This window comes from Rana temporaria, chromosome 1 (genome assembly GCF_905171775.1).
Source record: "Rana temporaria chromosome 1, aRanTem1.1, whole genome shotgun sequence".
NCBI lineage: Eukaryota > Metazoa > Chordata > Amphibia > Anura > Ranidae > Rana > Rana temporaria.
The window spans coordinates 465,682,775-465,703,638 of NC_053489.1; the positions used below are offsets into that span (position 1 = coordinate 465,682,775).

At 44.0% G+C, this 20,864-nt stretch overlaps 1 protein-coding gene and 1 long non-coding RNA gene across 2 annotated transcripts in view; both read right to left on the reverse strand.

Moving 5' to 3' along the window:
• Positions 1-20,864, reverse strand: part of TSPAN5 (tetraspanin 5) — a 249,422-nt gene that overhangs the window by 183,107 nt on the left and 45,451 nt on the right. The gene's annotated exons all lie outside the window — the stretch shown is intronic.
• On the reverse strand, positions 9,071-10,115 carry LOC120917105. The gene is made up of 4 exons (XR_005744167.1): positions 10,074-10,115; positions 9,419-9,661; positions 9,229-9,325; positions 9,071-9,132 (listed from the first exon to the last, which is right to left on the reverse strand). It is a non-coding gene; the product is annotated as an uncharacterized LOC120917105 (long non-coding RNA).

The window sequence follows — 20,864 nt, forward strand, 5'->3', positions numbered from 1 at the left end:
CGCGATGACGTCACTCCCACGCATTCACGCGGGAGCTGTCAGTGATGGCACGATCGCCCTCACTAACGGCAAGCTCAGTGCTCAGTGCACTGTAGACATCGGTGCAGTATTTTCTGCAAATATCTCCTAAACCTACAGGGAAGCCTTAATGTAGGCTTACCTGTAGGTTAAAGTGGTCTGTATGGGTTTACAACCACTTTATTGGGTACCAAATCTATATAATAAAGGTCATACTAAGGCTGGCCATACATTATACAACTTTTCCTTTAGATTTACCAAAACCATACGGCATAATACAAGGTCAAACCTAAAAAAAATCAATTTGTATGCAATCACAGGCAGGCCCTTGCGCTACATAGTTGAAGGTAAATCTAAAAGGAAATTGGATAATGTATATCCAGCCTTACATACAATAGTTGAAAAAAACAGAAACAAGTACATCTAGTTCATGAGTACATTAGATAAAAATGTATTTGGCTTCAACTTCATGAAATTGAATGATCACTTCTGATAAATGGCAACCAAATTTGACCAAATCAATCTTTTCTTTGATGTTCCAAAAAAATCCCTTTCACGCAAACCAGCAGTGGATTAAAAAGATAGGGCCAGATTCTGATACATTTACGTTGCTCCACGGCAGCGTAACGTATCCCATTTATGTTACACCGCCGAAGGTTTACAGCGTAAGTGCCTGATTCACAAAGCTCTTACCTGTAAACTTGCGGCGGTGTAATGTAAATGCGCTCGGCGCAAGCCCGCCTAATTCAAATGGGGCGGGCACCATTTAAATTAGGCGCGTTCCTGCGTCGAACGTACTGCGCATGCTCCCAACGTGCATTGCGCTAAATGACGTCGCACAGACGTCATTTGTTTAGACGTTAGCGTAAATGGCGTCCAGCGCCATTCACGGACGACTTACGCAAACGACGTGATTTTTTAAATTTCGACGGGGGAACGACGACCATACTTAACATGGCTTAGAACACCTAGGGCTCAGCCCTAATTTTACAACGCGTATCTCGACGGAAACAACGTAAAGTTAGAGCGACGGATAACGCGGACGTTCGTGGATCGTCGTAACTAGTCATTTGCATATTCTACGCCGACCGCAATGGCCTCGCCACCTAGCGGCCGGCATAGAATTGCATCCTAAGATCCGACAGTGTAAGTCAATTACACCTGTCGGATCTTAGGGCTAGCTATGCGTAACTGATTCTATGAATCAGCCGCATAGTTAGGACGGGCGGATCAAAGAGATATGACGGCGTATCAGGAGATACGCCGTCGTATCTCTTTTGTGAATCTGGCCCATAGTTCTGAGAAACAAATAGGACAGTTTGCACATCATTTTACACTGTACTCTACATTGTACAGAATGTGCAGTACTTATTAACTGGATCTAATCTGTGCCAGGAAGATCTGCGGCAAATCCGTCCTTTAGGGATTACGTTTTGTGCTCACATCCAACTGTGCCAATATATCCTACAAATCAGCTACTACCTCGCAAATGCAACTTTTTTTTTGTCCCCTTTACAAACACATCTGCTAATATTCACAGGAAAAAAGTTCCAGCCTTACAACATGTTTCCAATGCACGCATGCAAAATAATGAACACCAAACATTAATAAACGTAAACACATGGATGTTTTAATAGACATTCCCTAACAGCATGTAAAAAATAGCTCATCCATACCAAACCCGCTTTTCATTTCTGCAAGTGTCCAAAATATGTTCCCATCCAATATTTTTTTGCCCAGCCCTTCCTAAGCGCAGTGTTCCACACATTTCCTTGTCCTTCATACACAATCTATTCACTTCCCAGTAAGCCAGGCCATGTAGCGTAATGTAATACACTCTAAAAGGTCCACTCTTCTGATCAAATGTCTAAACCTTCCTTAAAGTGGTTGTAAACTCTTATAAAACAACAACCTGCAAGACAAAAGGCATAAAGAGCTAGTGTGCATCGCATACTAGTTCATTATAAAATACTTACCTTAGATCAAAGCTGTTGCAGCCGTCTCCACACACCGCTGTGACTGACAACATGTCTTCCGAGGATATTTCTGGGTTTGCGGACCCTGCAGCTGTGATTGGCCGGAGGCGCGATGACGTTACTCCCACGCATGCGTGCGGGAGCTGCCAGTCATGGCACAGCTCCTGAAGAAACGGCACAAGCAAGCAGTTTCTTCAGAGCACGTGTGTGTCGGCACATGCGGATACAGTGAATATCTCCCAAACTATGCAAGTGTGCAACATAATAAGGCTTACCTTTAGGTTAAAGTGGTGTAACAGGGTTTACAACCACTTTAAAGCAGGAATAAACCCAATTCTTAATGGCTGCATTACTTTTCTTTGTTAGATCTTTCTTTGATTTTATCTGGTGATCCAGCCAGTCTGTTGCTTACAATGACCAGGTTTTATTTATGTAGAATCTTTATTCCAAAAGGAAAAAAAGAAAAACTGTTGCTATAACTGCTTTTAAAGTGTTACTAAAACCGCAACAGTAAATTCAGTCTGTATATGTAGTAAAGCATGCTTGTTATACTCACTGTAAAACTTCGGTATTTAATCCTTCGCAATTGTGTAAAAAGGCTGTTTGATCCGGTCTTCTCTGATCCTCCCCTTCTTTTACTGCCCCCAAACCATTGCTGATAGTACAGAGCCTCAGAGGCACTCTGCACATGCTCAGTTTGGTGTGTATAGCGAGAGTTTTTTTGAAAGCGTGCTTAACCCCCTTAGCGGTAAACCCGAGCGTGACTCGGGGTGGATTTTTTATGCTAAGAACGGTATCCCCGAGTCACGCTCGGGGTGGATGTGCAGAGTGTGCAGCGGCGCGGCTTACCTTCGCAGCATCCACAGACAAGTTACTCACCTTGTCCCTGGATCCTGCGATGTCTCCCCGCTGTGTGAGCGAGCGGGTCCTCGCTCGATTCACAGTCTCCCCATGTGTTACGACGCTCGGGGGAGGAGAACGGCGCCAAATTCAAAAAAGTAAACAAACACAATACATACAGTATACTGTAATCTTATAGATTACAGTACTGTATGTAAAAAATACACACACCCCTTGTCCCTAGTGGTCTGCCCAGTGTCCTGCATGTACTTTTATATAATAAAAACTGTTCTTTCTGCCTGCAAACTGTAGATTGTCCAAAAGTGTCCCTTTATGTCAAAAATGGTTTTAGATCAGCTAGAAAACAGCGATAATAAATTATAACCACTTGCAGAATTGTGCGATAGTGATTTGTGGGGAAATACGTCATAAAAAAATAAAAGTAATGACAGCGACAATTCTGCAACTGAGCAAATTTCAGTGATTTTGAGTTGATTACATTATTGAATAATTTTTATTATAATTATATTATTATTTTTTATAATTATTTATAATTATTATATTATAATTTATGATTTTGTTTTTAAAAAAAAATCATACCCGGGATGCCTACAAGACTCTTGTTTGGTCAGATTTAAGTGAGTTATTCCTAAGAATTGCAGGCCTACAGTATAAAACGCCAAATTTCCTTGCAAAATAATTGTACCGCTTTTGGTACGTAATTCCAGACAAAATCATACCGCCAGGAGGTTAAGATCAACACAGGGCAAATCTGCACTGTGCAGACAGAGGGTCAGGGGTCATAGGACAGTAGAGAATGAAAACTCCTCTACAAGCTTTAACCAGACACTAATAGAAGTCATAAACGGGAAAGGGTATTTAGCCGTTTATATTTGTTAAAATTATTGCATTTCCATGTTCTGTGAACTGTGGGAGACCAGATATAGTGAATGCAGGGTCCTGAGTTTAGTAATAAAAAGAAGTGTGTGCTGGAGTTCAGGTTTGTTAGTGTATTTGCTAGTACATCAAACACTCCTCTCCCCCCAGAATAACAATGTTGCTGTCCAAAGGGGTGGGACTAGAGTAGGGCTTTATAGATAAAGGGGTTGTAAAACCCTTGTGTTTTTTCACCTTAATGCATCCTAAGCATTAAGGTGAAAAAAATTCTGCCCCCCCCCCCCCCCCCGGCCCCCCGTTTTACTCACCTGAGCCCATTCGTTCCCCAGCTGGAGATGCTCTCTACCTCTCTGGTTCTCGGCTCTTGATTGTATAGATTGATAGCAGCCCAGCCATTGGCGACACTCCACCTAATGACACATTCCTCAACGTTAGTAATAATGGTGCCCAATGGATATAATAAACTAAGTAGCTCCTGATGCTTGGCCAACATGGCCTACTCATATAATGAAGCTATGGAAGAAGAAAGTGATCTGCCGTTTACCAACACATGGGATCCATTTACTAAAACTGGAGAGTGCAAAATCTGTTGAAACTCTGCATAGAAACCAATGAGTTTCCAGGCTGTTTTGTCAAAGCCTAAATGAAAAAGCTGAAGTTAGAAGCTGATGTTCTACCATGTACAGCTGCACAACATTTTTCACTATCCCATTTTAGTAAATTAACCCCACAAAAGACTGGAAATAACAATGCAGAGCACAATACCTGAAGGTTATATTCCAGGAAGACCCCGCGAATGTGCAGTCCAGCATGGTCTGGGTACAGTCTCTAGAGACATTGCTGAGTATACGTGATCTTGAGCAGCATGCGGATACATTCTTGAGATTCATACACCTGTACAAGGGGCCATCTTAACCCATGGAGGAATGCACAAGGGTTCCGTGCACCCGAACGCAAGCAGTCTGTTCAAATTAATGATGTCTGGCAGATGCATTGATCTCCAACCACATCACTGACCGTACATATTTGTGTGACCCATGCACAGATCAGAAATCGGTCTGTCTGCATTCTGATTCCTGCATCTGTCCCTGTGGATGTACATTGGGGATGCACTTGGAGATCCCTGCAGCTGCCTGCCTGTCACTGATCTGAATGGGCTGCCTGAATGTTGCAAGGAACATATACGCATCCCACATAGGAGAAGTTGGCTTTTGCATGGGTATATACATATCGGTAATGTAGTGATATAGTACAGTGTCCAGGAAATGATTGATATTTAGGTATTAGTATGATGATGTAAGTTATGTTCCGCAGCAACAACCAAGTTCTCCAGAGAGTGCAATTTGACTTCCAACACAGAACAAAGTCCAAAGTCCACAGATGATACAAATCCACAGAGTAAATATGACAACGAATAGTAGCTTTAGAGTCCCATCTTTTCCTAGACCTGTGCCTTTATATCCATAGAGAAGATGAATAGACAAAACTGAATGCCAGCTTATATTGCCTATTCACTGAATGGCTGAGCAATTTGATTGTCCGTCTTTGATCTACGCTCTGTCTCCCCGATTGACAGATAATGACCCCTAGCCGGAGACGGCTGCAGTCATCACATGCCCTAATTTTCATTCTTGCATAATAACATCAACAAGCCCTTTTGATATGTGCAATTAGATTACAGATACCAAATGTCAACTAAAATCTGGCCTGGTCAATTTTGGACATTATATATATATATATATATATATAAATATCCCACATAAATCGACCAACATATTACAACAGGTATGCTCATACAAATGAGGCCTGAGAGAGAGAGAAAGCGGGAGTGAGACGGGAATGGGTCATTGCTCCCACTTGCACCAATATAGCTACCAAGCTTTGTAAAACAGTTTTATTTTTATACAACAAAAAACTGGAGAACCTGAAAAGAAGCCTTAAGCTCCACATGCTGACCGACTAAAATTAAAAATCCTAAGCAAGATCTCATGCTTAGCTGACAAATACATAGTATAGATTTTTTTTTTGGTCCTAGGAAAATATGTACAAAACCACTACACATTTCATTTTAAGAAAAAAAAGCTACATGACATATCACTTCTCCAACCCTACTACTGCCACCAACATATTTAGTATGATGGTGGCGGCGAGGGGTATTGCACACAATCCCAGCAGCTGCAGCCAACGGGAGTGTGTGCAAATCTGACAAGCCAACCTGCTTCCAAACACCCCATATATGGGTCAGTTTCACTCCTCCCACATGCATGCCCTCACCATGTCTTTCGGGCTTTGTGTGCCCATTAGCGCCCCTGGAACCAGCATGGTAAGTGTTGCCAGGTAGAGGGGAGGAAAATCAGCAAACAACTGCTGATTTTCCCCTTTCCTGCTAATGACCTGGGGGAGAGGTGTATCTGCTTCACTTCTGGGTCCTGATGTAATTTTCCCAAGCCAGTATGGCCAGGGAAGAAGCTAACAGAGTGCTATCTGCATACCATTAGCTTCACTGGAGGACAGATGAGACATTCGTTTTTTTTAGGCCACTGATGTCTCATTAAAGAGAACCTGTCACCAAAAGATTCATTATGTAGGACCCAGGGGAAGATGTTATATGTCTGGGTAGATACCCGACAACTTGTGTGTCCCTTGGTGGTCATTTCCAATCTTTGAATGAAAGTTTTGGTTGTTGTAAAAAGGAGATATAATTCAAGCTGTGCTGTTCCTACTTACAGAAACTAGGACATTCTGATTCTGGAATGTCTGTATTTATTAACATTAGAGAACTAAAACCCTGAAATTACTACTGAAGCAGAAGTACAAGTCAAACACATACTGTTCTAATCCAATATTAATGACAGACTTCTTTGTCCTGTTTCTAGCAATACAAATACATGAATAAAACATTTAGCTTTGAGAGTATTGTCTAGGAACGAGAAATGCATCCTGGGAGGATGTTGCATGCTTCCTTATACTTGGATGTACTGGGTATGTGTGATGGCGGCTGAAGAGGAACCAGGAGCAAACTGAGACTTTGGGGTCCAGAGGGGGATTTCAGATCTGGGGGCTCTCTTTTGCCAACCTGTCAAATGTTTCAACACAACTACAGTCTTAATCCAATCCTTTATTTCTAATGCCACAGCTGTGATAAGCAGATATTGTCTACTTACAACGTACAACAGGCATGTGCATTCTTCCTTTGTGTGCTTTCATCCAGATATGCAGTAATCCAGCGTGAAACATTGCCTTGTGCAGGGGTTTCCGGTAATAAAGACTGGTCACTGCCCTCTCCTTGTCTTGCAGCTACCCACTCCCAATTTTCTGCAGGCACCCTGTAGTGGGTAGTGCCTGCTGCATCCCTCCCGCTGCTCTTATTTTTGCACAGGCACATGATGAGGTCAAGCCTACTTTTAGAAGATAGTAACCAAGTTTGCAAAGACATTTAACAACAAAAACCTGGGGAATTGCAAAGACATTTGGTGCACAGAAACAGAATTTATATCCTTTGATCAGGAATATATTTAAATGAAAGTCATTGTGTCGCAAGTTCAGTTTTAGCAGAAAAGATTTGTAATTGGCATCGTATTTATAACATTATCATGCAAATGTGTTGAGACATATGATTTTGTTGGATTTTTACATTGTTTTGCTCAGTGTAAACATTCATGATGTATGTAACAGCAATGAAACACATGACTTAAAAACTACACACAGTAATTGGTTAAGCAATTGTTGCCAATTATGAGGAGGATGATGACCAATGGTAAATGTTGATATTAGCAGGGGCGGACTGACCATTGAGTTACTCGGGACTGCCCGAGGGCCCCATGCCACTAGGGGGCCCCATCAGGGTTGCCAGGCTCAGTAAAACCAGGGACAGTATGTAAAAATCTATGTTTTTTTTAGATCTGTCCCTGATATGTCCGAAACTGACATGCTTTTGATGTGAAAATCCCAAGATTTTAGCTGCCCCGCCTCTGCACTGCCTCCTGGCGTGGTGGCCATCTGTAAGCCAGAGGGGCCCCATAATCTTCTATTGCCCGGGGGGCCCATGAGTTGTCAGTCCGCCCCTGGATATTAGTCATGTATTATTTAGAACACAACTGTAAAAACCTACTCAAATGATCTCATCTGATTAATAACATTTACGCAGTAACTGGTCCAGTGCCGTTAAGTAAGTGGAGGATGCCCAGTAATTATGCAAGCAAGTGCTGATAAGTATTATGAGGATGATGACCAATGGTATAGAGCTCAATTCCTTGTATTATCCAGTCCTCAGGATGTTGATATTCATTTTATAGACCAACATTGGATAGTGCGCTATTGTGCTGTACCCACAACATTTTCAGCTAAAATGTCAACCTTTAACCTCTTTCAAATATCCTTAGGATGTAGTTATTTGTAGGCTTTGTTACTGTTCATGTTGCTGGAAATGCTGACATATTGCAGGACTATTATATCCCTCTAAGGGGAGAGCCATATGGAATTGTGATGATTGCCTGGATTTTTAATTCAGCTTTAAAGAAGCTTTTTTTTTTTTTTTTAGAAAACCTGTTGAATCAATGACCAGGTTTTTTTTTTACTTTGAAAATACACTTTCACAGGACACTTGAGCACATGCAAGAGCGTACATTTTGTCATCGGATATTCCGACCGTGTGTGGGCCCCATCAGACTTTTTTCGTCTGAGTTTAGAGATAGAACATGTTTTATTTTTTTCCAATCGGAAATTCCAATTGTCTACGCATGCTCAGAATCAAGTCGACACATGCTCGGAAGCATTGAACTTCATTTTTCTCGGCTTGCCGTAGTCTTTCACGTCACCGCGTCTTGGACGGTCGGAATTTGGTCTGACAGTGTGTATGCAAGACAGCTTGAACGGAATTCCAACGATAATTCCATTGGATTTTATCCCATCGGAAATTCCGATCGTGTGTACAGGGCATATGTTTCATTTTTTGAGAATGTTTCTTCAATTTTGCTTGTCGCCTGATGAAGAACTACTTCGAAAACATATTGAAAAAGAGTCACGTGGGTTAGAATAGGTTTCATACCCTGACAATTCTCCAGGATTTTTTTCTTCTCAGGTAAGTGCCTTTCAATTGCAGTATTAACCAAATGCTCCAGAAGGGCATTTTGAGATAAATGATTCCTCCATTGTAGTTAGGTTTAAAGGTGCATCTCTGAGCATAATTTAATTTTTGGCATCTCATCACCAGGTCACTGAAAAAAACGTACATTGCAGATTGTAGTGTTGGAAATGGAAGACTGTCTTTGCTGGTGTACTTTTTACTGACCAGCAGTTGATCCCACTTTAACTTCAGTGCTTTTTTGCAATCTTTTTTTGTAATCTTTTACCTTTGGTGTTTCATTTTCTGACTTGTGGATGATTTTCTTTTAGAAGAAACCTATAAACATTGCATAAAATACTGTTAATTGAAATGCCCCTGCAGCATGTATTTGTACAAGTGTAGTAAACATGTTTGGAAAATGTTTGTACTTACCTCAGACTAGGCCTTAAGACTGTTAGATGGAGAAGGCTTTTCTCTGTATTGTGTTCAGCTTTCTGCCCGTTGATGGCACTAGTAGTGGCCAATCAGCCTTTTAGAAAAAATAAATAAAAAATTAACATAAGTAGATGTAGAGGTGTGGACAAAGTTTGGCTTCCATTTAAGAAAAAATTGCTATGCTTACCTCTCTGTGTTATACTTTGATTGCCAATTGCTGACCTAGTAATGGCATAAGGAATGGGACACCACTGCTGGAGGAAATCCCTGTGATGCATCTACAGTAACTTGGTATATGTTGTTTGCTTGGCAATGCTGCTTTAGAACATTGCCGTGTTACATCTTACTTGTTCATTGCTGATTTGGGGATGTCTCCAGGAATAGGCCAGTGCTGCTAGGCTGGCTAGAGGATAGCATTGTGTTGTAATACCTAGGGAGGAATAAAATTACATTACACTCAAAACAAGATTTACATACATAAAAAAGATCAAAATACAGTTAAATTATTGAACTTTAGTCAAATTAACATGTAAGTTTGCAAATGTTAGTTTTAATTCTTTAGAGAGATTTGCGCTCCCTGTGGCTCCATTCGGCTGGGCCTGTAAATAACATTCAGTCATCAGGAGGAGCTCTCAGTACCATCCCACATGCTTGAGATTATTGCAGTGCCTTGCTGTGTGGGCATAAAAAGGCCCATGCAGTGCAAGTGAATAAAGTCAAAATGGATTTTACCATTCTCACAAAACATCGTTATCCAATTTTTATTAAAGGGGTTGTAAAAGGTATGTTTTTTTATTTTATAAATAGGTTCCTTTAAGCTAGTGCATTGTTGGTTCACTTACCTTTTCCTTCGATATCCCTTTCTTTGTTTTCTTTGTCTGAATTTCTCACTTCCTGTTCCTCCTCAGCAAGTTGTTCTAAATGACTTTCCACAGCTCAGATAATGGGGGCAAGCTTACTGAGGAGAAACAGGAAGTGAGAAATTCAGACAAAGAAAAAAAACATTTAGAAGGGAAATTTAAGGAAAAGGTAAGTGAACCAACAATGCACTAGCTTAAAGGAACCATGATTAAGCACTAGCCTAGTGCGAAACACATCGGCTATCTACCAGTTCCTTTGTTGCACCTTGTGAAGTGATGTACTTGCTGTGTTTTTTTGAATAAAAGACAACCATTTGGTCATTGGAGTGTGGCTATCCATCCTCTTTCTTCGTATCTTAAGCTTAAAGGAACCTATTTAGAAAATAAAAAATGTACCTTTACAACCCCTTTAAACCACCGACTTTAGGCTTTCCTGGTTCACTTGCTCAAAATGTTGGCACTCCAATTCCCAAATCCTAGCATTACCAGTACAACAGCAAGCGACTGACCACCAGAGCCCCACCTTAAATTCTAAAGTGTTTTCATTTCTAGTCTAGTCAATTATTCAGATTAGTTTAGGCTTTCTGGTTTAGTTGCTAGATGGCAGTCTGGAGCTCCCAAACAAATCTCAGCAAACCAAACAACAGACCACCCAAAAAATATACCACCACTCACTGTGCCCCAACAGGATACTGATAATTCATTTTAGTTAGTCAATTTATCAGCTTAGCTCTTCTTTGTTCACTTACTGAATAAGATGGCCAACCGGATGCCGTGTGTCTCTTCTGCGTCTCTTCCTTCCTGGACACCTAGGCCAGACAGCCAATCAATGTGTTCCTCTGCATCTTCCAGAGAGCATCAGCATGGCTGCATTTTATTCAGGCTGCAGAAAGTGCTGATGGGAGGTGGTCCAAAATTGGTCCTTTCTTCTGATATTACCATCATTGCTACCTAGCAATACAGGTCGCAGCACAGTGCATGAAAGATGGGTTGGCAGTGGCAACCATCATTCAAGTTAGTATCTTTCTGAAGATGCTGTGCATTGATAGACTTGATTGGTATGAAATGGCTAGGGGCCCTGGTGGAATGATAAGTGCACAGCAGCAGGCATGCCGTTGACAGGAAGTGATAGGTACTATTTCACCCAAAAATGACAGACGCCCTCCCACTCCGGGGAATTTTTACATAATTTTAAAGCCACATAATCCGGCCTCTGCAGGCCAGTCTGCCACTGAAGTAAAGCCCCGTACAGACGATCAGAAATTCCGACTGTGTGTATGCCCCATCGGAAATTCCGATGAATTCCATCAGAGTTTAAATATAGAACATGTTCTATTTTACTCCGATGGAATTCAGTCGAAATTCCAATGTGCTTTTGGTCGGGCAAAAGCCTGATCGTGTTTACGTGGCATAAGATATAATAAGTCGGGGGGTAGGCTAGTAAGAGACTGTGGGGTTGATAAGGCTGGAGTGTGCAAAATACGGTGCAGCTCTGCATAGTAGCCAATCAGCTTCTTACTTCAGCTTGTTTAATTAAGCTGTGGCAATACACCTTGGAAGCTGATTGGTGTCTATGCAGAGCTGCAACAGATTTTGCATTCTCCAGTTATAGTAAATCAACCTCTCCGTTTCTTTGCCTGGAATACCCTTCAGCATTGCACTAGTTATGCATGTCCCTGTATCCAGCACTAAAAGGATGTATCCTGCAGATCTGCATTTGCCGGCTGCTAAACAGATCTATAGGTGTGCACAGGAGTTAGCTGATTGTTACACAATATAAATTAATCTGGATGTTTATTAATATAGCCTTAAAAAAAACGATTTACTTCTGCAATAATACTCGACATTAGCTGGGTTTTACAGTTGTGTAGCTCTATGCAGGAGTCCCACAATATTTTACCATTTCATCCCAATATAATTAATAGGACTTCCTTCACAAATGTCAGGTTAATGTGATTTATGTATTGCAGACAACATTATTGAGTGAAGTTTGCAGCTCTAAACGAACATCAATAACAGAGGTTTATCCAGTTGGTGACACAAATTCCAATACCATCCTATACAGGACGCTTACAAAGCTTTTACTTCAGTCTTGTCACTATATTAGTGCGGCTATTGCCATAATCTATGCAGCATTTGGGTGACCTCTGATCAGGACACATATCTCCTGATCAGCTTGACTTTCAACAAAAAACAACTGATCACATAACCTCTAAATTCAGACTTAATTTACGAAAGTTTCCACTTTCTCAAGGTATCCGAACACCCCACAACTAGACCCAATCTCCTAATATGTCATGTCCATGTATAGGATAAACCCAGCACTCCCAGCAAATTAGCATTAATCCAAAAATAACAAGAAGACAGGGTTGTTGTCACAAGTTCCTCTTTCAGAGTTGTCCCATCTCCTGCTAGGCCAAAATTAAAAATTAATAGTCTAACCATGCACATAGATATGAGTACTTGCAAAACAACTAATGGTCATGGTGCTTCACATTTGACCAGCTGTGGTACCAGCCATAACACACGACCACTGATCACTCAGTTCTCGGTCTGCTCTGAGCAGAGAGCAGTGACTGCCAGTCACCGCTCTTTGCTCTGCCTCTCCAGCACTCACAGGAACACCAGGCAGGAGAGGGGACAGGAGCGTCAGAGGCTGAGCCAGCTGCCTGTAAGGCATCTGGGTGGATCGCCACATTGTTGTCAGGATACATCCAGAGACTGGAGCAGCTTGGTAATGTCAGACAACACCCGGTTTTAGCCCACTGCTGGCTGATTCTGGGTCAAAGGAGTGCAAATATAAGTGCACTCCTGTGACCTAAAACAGAAGTATGGTTAAAGAAGCTTTGGCCATACTTCCCTTTTAAGACTCCAAAATACATCATTACTGATCTTTTGGCTGCAGACTTCTGTGTTTAAATTATTTTTATTCTTTTTCACATAAAAAAAAAAACTTTACAAACTTTTCAGAAACATTTTTAAAATCAGAAACCATTATAATCCCTCGGACTCCGCGAGGGAGGCTTGGATATCGGGCCAGGAATCTCTGGACCGGTTAAGGGCCTCCACCGCGGAAAAGAAGCGCTTTTTTACAAAGCAGGCCTATTATGAGGAGGGGGAGAAGACAGGCCGACTTTTGGCAAGGATTGCTAGGTCCCAACAGGCGTCCCCAGCCATAGGAGCAATCCGTGACTCTCAGGGACGGTTAGTGAATGACCCCGAGCAGATCGTTGCCGTCTTGGCATCTTTCTACTCAGATCTGTATAAACCCCGGGACGATTACTCTGATAGTGAACTACAGGCGTACATGGATGCTGTGGCTCTCCCGACTTTGAGCGGACGGGCTCGGGCGGAGATGGACGCTCCACTGACCCTTACTGAACTAAAGGAGGCGGCAGCCTCCTTTCCTACATGTAAGGCCCCGGGAGATGATGGGATCCCCATGGAGGTATACACCCAGTACGGGGGGGAAATCCTCCCCAGGTTACTGAGAGCATTCAATGCCTCATTTGATCTGGGGAAACTTCCTACATCTATGACAAGGGCCAATATTATCCTACTGTTGAAACCAGGCAAGGACCCCCTCGATCCAGGCTCTAACAGGCCCATCTCCCTGCTGCAAAGCGATGTTAAAATCCTTGCAAAAGCGCTAGCCATGAGAGTAAACAAGGTCATCCTATCCATAATCCACCCCGACCTGGCAGGGTTTATGCCTCGCAGCTCCACGGCGACCAACCTTAGGCGCCTATACCTTAACATGCAGACTCCGTCGGACTCCGCCGGCCACCGGGCACTGTTGTCACTTGATGCCAATAAGGCTTTCGACAGTGTCGGCTGGCGGTATCTGTGGGCTGTATTGACCAAGTTTGGCTTCGGCCCCAACTTTCTTAGGTGGGTGAGACTACTATATGAAGCACCACAGGCGACCATGCGTTTATCAGACAGGATGTCCCAGCCCTTTGCTCTGGGCAGGGGGACCAGGCAGGGATGTCCCCTGTCCCCCCTGCTCTTTGCTCTGGCAATTGAGCCACTGGCGGCCCTGGTGCGGGATTGTCCTGCAGTCAGGGGCTTCCGCTACGGAGACATGCATGAAAAAATCATGCTTTACGCAGATTACATGCTCCTGTTTTTGGAGGATGCAGGGGAATCCTTGAGCCGGGTGATGTCCCTTGTGGTGAGGTTTGGCCATTTTTCGGGCCTCACCATCAACTGGACTAAGTCAGCCCTAATGTTTCTGGACGGGCCTCCCCCGTCCGACGTTGGTCCCACATGCCCTGTCCCCGTGGTGACCTCCTTTAAGTACTTGGGGGTATATGTCTCTCCTAGGGTGACCGACTACTGTAGTCTGAATGTTTTTCCCTTGCTGACTCGGTTTAGAGACAAAATCCATATATGGAATAGGCTGAAAATGTCCCTAGCGGGTAAGACCAACCTCATCAAGATGATTCTGATGCCGCAGTTACTGTACCTGCTCCACAATTCCCCAGTGGTCATTACCCTCAAAACGTTTAGAGTGGTCAATTCGCTTTTTAGGCAACTGCTTTGGCATGTTAAAACCCCCAGGATAAAACTGGAACAACTGCAGCGCCCCAAGGAGGGTGGGGGGCTGGCCCTTCCTAACCCATGGATCTACTATTTAGCAGCACAGCTACAGCACCTAATCGGTGCCATGTTCCCGGCTCCGGCTGGCTCCTCGGCTAGGCTCTTACTGCTTGGCTCGGGGGCTGAGTCGATACCAGAGGGACTTGAGGCCCAGCAGTTTCAAAAACCTAATAAGAAAATGCCCACCTTCGCGCTTACCCAGAAGGTGTGGAATAAGGCGAGGCAGCTTCAGGGGGTTACAGGATTTACTGAATTCAGCCCGATTTGGGGGAACAATTCGTACCCTGAACTGGCCAAACTAGATCAGGGCCCAAGGTGGCGTCTTCAGGGCATAACGCTCCTCAAACAGATATTCCGAGGTGGCGCGCTGCTCCCATTTGATACCCTACGGTCCAGGTTTGCACTCCCCCAAATCCATGTTCTTTTACTACTTACAACTGCAACATGCAATTAGAGCCCAGGGGGACGCGGTGGAGTGGGCTCAGTCCCCCACTCCGGTATTCCGCGTCTTGAGGGCCGCATCTGAGACTAAAGGTGTTATTTCGCAATGTTACAACATGTTGCTGGACACATTTTTAGGGGGTCACCCCATGAAGGTAGCAGACCAGTGGGAGGCAGACGTGGGCCCGATGACAGGAGACATGTGGGAGGAAGCGCTGCTGGTGGTTAACAGCTGCTCGCTTAATGTAGCACAGAAGGTATCCCAGCTATATATTTTATTGAGGGTCCACTTTACCCCGGTGAAACTCTTTAAGATGGGTGGGGTCACCGACCCAATGTGTAACAGATGTAAGGTAATGTCTGGTGATCTGATTCATCTGCTGTGGCGCTGCCCCAAGCTCCACAGGTTCTGGAGCGGGGTCCTGGAAACACTTAATTCTGTGTTCCAGGTCTCTGTCCCCCTGGAGCCGGTACATTGTCTGCTTGGAGTATTGGAGGGAGTAATCACGGAGGAGCTGACTCGACTGGCTTTTAACAGAGCACTGTTCCAGGCCAGGGCCATTCTCCTGAAATGGAAACTAGAGGCTCCCCCCACACTTAAATTTTGGTTGACACACATGGGCAAGATGCTTGTTATGGAGAAATACATTTTTCAACACAGAGGGAACGCGGGCAAATTTGACAGGCTGTGGGACGCATGGCTTGCCACACCTGGCTTGAGCCCTATGGAACTAGTCCAGGGGAGACTGTTGAGCGGTAACTAGACTTCTCAGTTATGGGAGGCGGGATTGGAGGGCATGCCATCGGTAATTGCTAATATGTGATAGATGTTGGATGGAGAGGTTTGTGCAAAGTGTACTGTATATGCATTAGCTGTCGTGTCATATTGTTTCTTTTCTATGTATGTTTTATGAGCAATAAAAACTTTTCTGATTTAAAAAAGAAACCATTATAAAGTTCACATAAATGCATTCACACATAAAACATTTACAATAATACAGAAATACATGTGTGGGTACATAGTTGGGTCCATCCTCTAAATCATGCATCTAAAATGGGTCTCTTTATACCATGGCACCTTCTCTTTTATCCTCAAAAGGGGAGATAGAAACCTCCCGGAGACAGAGGGATCAAAGCGGCCCGCCCAACCTCCTCCCCCCTATATATATAAATAATAATAAAAAAAAACCCTCCCGCAAGGCTGCAGACTTCTAACAGGTAGTCCCTCCAAGTCCATGAGATCAGCCATGACAAGCACATAAAATAGAGTAGAAGCACACCTAGGTCAATACATGTATTTGAGTAAGTGCAATCTCAATCTTTTTTTAAAAATAGAGCATAATAAATTTAGCCTCAGTGGTACCCCAGAGAACAAGCAAAGTCTTCTGCACACAACACAGCTACTTGCTCTCCACCTGCTGTAGAACTTTGCCAAATTCCACCCCCAATGTGTTTAGTCATTGGATGATTTTCTGAAGGGGATACACCCCCATCCTCTTGAGAAAGCCGTCTGATGGCATTCATAATAGACTGAAAGCGGAGGTTCACCCTCAAATTTAACTTCATAACAATCAAGTCTGCTGCCTTAATACATGCCTCTATCGTTGTCTTTTGTTTTCCTATGTGAACACTTACCTGTCTTCAGCCTCACTTCCGGGTCTTCTTCCCTGCGGGGAGTGGGCGTGTCGCTCCTTTTCCCTGACGAGGCGTAATTGGAAGCTGTGCGCAAGGTCACGTGATGCGGGTCACATGACGCGCAAAGCGCGTCATGTGACTAGGAATCCAGGAAGTGTTTGCTTGTGGGATTCAAATTGCCCACAAACAAGATGGAAAAGGCCAGGACCCTTTTTTATAAGGTATCGTTTTTGGCAAAAACGGAGCGAACGGACGTAGGAGCGGCTAGCAGGTGAGTAGTACCTAGCTAGCTCTGTTACCAGGCTTTGGAAATGTAAAAAAAAATAGCTAAACCCGCGGAACCCCCGCTTGAAGGAGGGTAGCCTATTTAAAGGTGTACTGTATAGTAGGGGTACTGGACACCCTACAGACTAACATGTAGCAGTGGCAAACAATGACAGAAAACTGCACACACTTTCTAATCCACCCAATCAAAATGCCTGTTGTGGTCACAGCACTCCATGCATGGTTTAAATTTGTATCAATTTTTTAATGGCACCTTTTTGATCCTCAAATCATTTGCGTCTTTACCCTCAGCCTTTAATGCAACACCAAAGACATCTGGATCTATCGAACACAATACTCTCACAATGGTAAAAACAGCTGTACAATGTGATGCTGTCACTCGAATTCTCTGTAGAAAAGCATGCTACCATTTATGAAAATGTTTTGCTTAGGCTAACAAATCTGTCATACTATAATCAGTGCACAAGTCTTTGTACTCTTCGACTCTTTCCAAAATGATTTCTAAAGACTGCCTGTATTCTTAGATTATCCACATATGGAAAACAGCTATTGTATTGTGGTGAGGTTCACCTAACTAATGCATGAAGAAGAACACAACCCTTTAGAATTTATGTGCTGTATAATAGTAAAGAAATATGCTAGCGGCATTCAGAATCTGCTGTGCTGGCATTTTCCTACACAGGAATAATGTGAAAATCATAATTGTGAAATCCTGCTCCATATTTAATCAAAGGTATGCTGAGTAACATTAAGCAATGATCACATATCATATGGAGAAGACCGATAAAGAAAACCTTCTCCGCCTCTAGTAATCTAAAGCCTTAAGCCTCGAAAACTGACACAAGAGCATTTGGGCGGGAATCCCGGCCGTGTGTATGCTCCCTAGCAGTTTTCCCGCCAGGAAAACAGCCGAGAATCCAGACAGGAAAATAGAGAACCTGCTCTCTATTTTCTCATCGGGGTTTCCCGGCAGAGTGTTTCCTGCCGAGAAAACCGGTCGTCTTTATGCTTACCTGTCCCAGGTAAACCTGTGCATGCTTGATGAGAGTTCGAAGCATGCGCAGTAGCATACAAGTTTAGTGTGGGGTGTTGCAAGATGGCGACGACAGAATTGAATGTGGCAAGCGCCGCCATTTCGTAGTCGATGACGCCACCGCGTTCTTGCAATTCAAAAGAACGGCGGTTCTTTTGAATGGCCGTCTGTATGCACGGCAAGTTCGCCACGAATCCCATCAGGAAAAACGTTTTTTTTCATGACAGGATTCCCGGACGCGTGTACAGGGCCTAAATCTACTTAGGACAAATGGAAAAAATAATTAGTGAAAATAATTGAGGGGTGTCCTTACCAACCATACAAATGGAATAACTGACACAGGAGATGTGCGTGGCCACACTTACCCCTCAGCATGGATGTCAATAGTAATGCCGGACATAGAATGCTTCTGCTTTAAAGAGTTACTAAACCCACAACGTAAAATCAGTCTGTAAATGCAGTAAAGCATGTGGGTTATACTCACTGTGGAACCTAAGGAGTTAATCCTGTGCATTGTGTAAAAAGTTTTGAACATGTCTTGTCTGACCAATCCCTTTTCTCTATCGTACATCACGGGACACAGAGCGGCATATTCATTACTATGTGGGTTATATGGAGTACCTTCAGGTGATGGACACTGGCAATCTTAAACAGGAAGTGCCCTCCCTATATAACCCCCTCCCATAGGAGGAGTACCTCAGTTTTTTCGGCAGTGTCTTAGGTGTTGGTCATGGAATAGCTTTGCCTCCACATCCTTGGGATCAAGGCAGGCTAACCGGATCTGTCCAAGGTGCCTCAGTGCCAAAGTGGACAGTACCCGGGCCCCCAAACCGAGGGGTTTTGCCTATAACGCTTCTCTTTTTAGAGAGCTGGACCCTGGGCCCAGGACTTAGAGCCTTTTGTTAAAGTGCCTAAAGTAACCTGTTTGCCAGGGTGCTGTATAGGTCCAGGACAGTGGGTTCCTTCCAGGACCCCAGGGCCTGAAGGTCTAGTACGCTACCCACGGAGATGGGGGAAGGTTGGACTGCTTGCTGTGCAAGGTCCTGCGGCGTGGAGCAGGTAAGAAGGGGGGCCTGCGGGACTTGGTTCGACAGCAGGCCCTCCAGGGAAAGATCTAGGGGAAGTTAGCCTGTATGTGCTCTAGCATTGGCAATAGGGGCCACTATGTCTAGGAAAGACAGGATGGTCTGTGTATTTTACTTCCCAAATATTGGATTTCCCTGGTCTGTTTGCAGGTAACCATCTGGCTGCGCGCTAGGTGAGCAAAGGAGGGGCTATGGGCCTATACCTTTCCCAGAACTTAGGTTTTAACTACCAAAAGTTCCTACCTGGCTGGGTGTCAGTCTGCAGGATTTAGGCCGCTCTGTGTCCGGTAAAAGAGAGAGGAAGAGAAGCCTCAAAACGCTCCTTTGGCTCAGGGCTGTAGCAGGGCTCCTGGTGACTTCCAGCTTGGCCCCCCCCCGTATTAACGGGCGCGCGCGCGCACGAGGATATGTCAAAATTTCGCGCCGTTGCGGGGGGGGGGGGGCGGGGATGTCAGGTTCATAGGAGGAAGGGGCGTCCCTTCCTCTATGGCGTACAGCTCATTCAGTTCTGAGCTTGGAACAGGACGACACAGAGCGGCAGCGCTGCGGCTGAGGAACAGTGACACCCTGTGGCGCAAGCGAGTATTGCAGTTCTGGAATTCAGAACTAGCTTAATATTATCTAGCCTAAAAATCCTTATGGCAGCAGGTGGATACTAGCAATTTTTGTGTGGGGGACAGTGTGCTTTGAAAAAAAAAAGAAAAAAAAAAGAATAAAAAAAAAATATATATATATATATATATATATATATATATAATAATTGGAAAAAAAAAATTTGAAAAAAAAAAAAAGGCACTGACTGGGCTCCCCACCAGGTTTTTGGTCATCAGTAGTACTGCTGTTCCCTAAACCACATATATTATCTCCTGACCACAACAGTCAGTTGTTGTATACAGGGGTACCTCGGTATTGTATCATGGCTCCCAAAGGCTCGGGATCAAGGGGTGCAAAAGGGGTCAAAAAACCAAAGGGTTCCCCCTCGGATTCTGAGGATACGAGTCAGGCTATGCCAGTACTCTCCCCACCTGTCAACCCAGTGGTGGGTGCCTTGGGTGAGCCATTAGGGGGGTCTGGTGCTGAGGCTGGCCCAGATCCACCCAACCCTGTGTTTACCCTGTGTTTATCAGGAGATGCTAGCCGTCTCCCTAGGAGGGCTAGAGGAAAGATTGGCAGCTATGATCGCCAAATCCATGCCAGGCAAGAAGCGGACTAGATCCCCTTCGCCTAAGTGTGTATCCTCGGATAATGAGGTTCTTTCCCCGGAGGAGTTAGAAGATCAGGAGGAATTGGACCAGAACCTAGAGGGTTCAGAGATTGAGGAATCTACTGTAGAGGAACCATTTTCAGCCTCCCAAGCGGAGGGTTTATGGATACAGTCTTTGACAGACATGGTCCGCTCGGCCTTTAAGTTGCCCTTACCAGAGCCTCGGGTTCCGGCAGTTTCTTCTTTGGGCTCCTTAAAAGCGCCCTTGAGCAACGCAGTTTTTCCGGTCCATCCTCTGTTAGAGGAGTTAATCTTCCAGGATTGGGTACGGCCGGACAGAGTTTTTTTGCCGCCTAGAAGATTTTCTATTATCTACCCTATGGAGGAGAAATTTGCCAAAAAATGGGCGCTCCCAGCCGTGGACGCAGCCATCTCCTGTGTGAATAAATCATTAACTTGCCCGGTGGAAAACATACAAATGTTTAAAG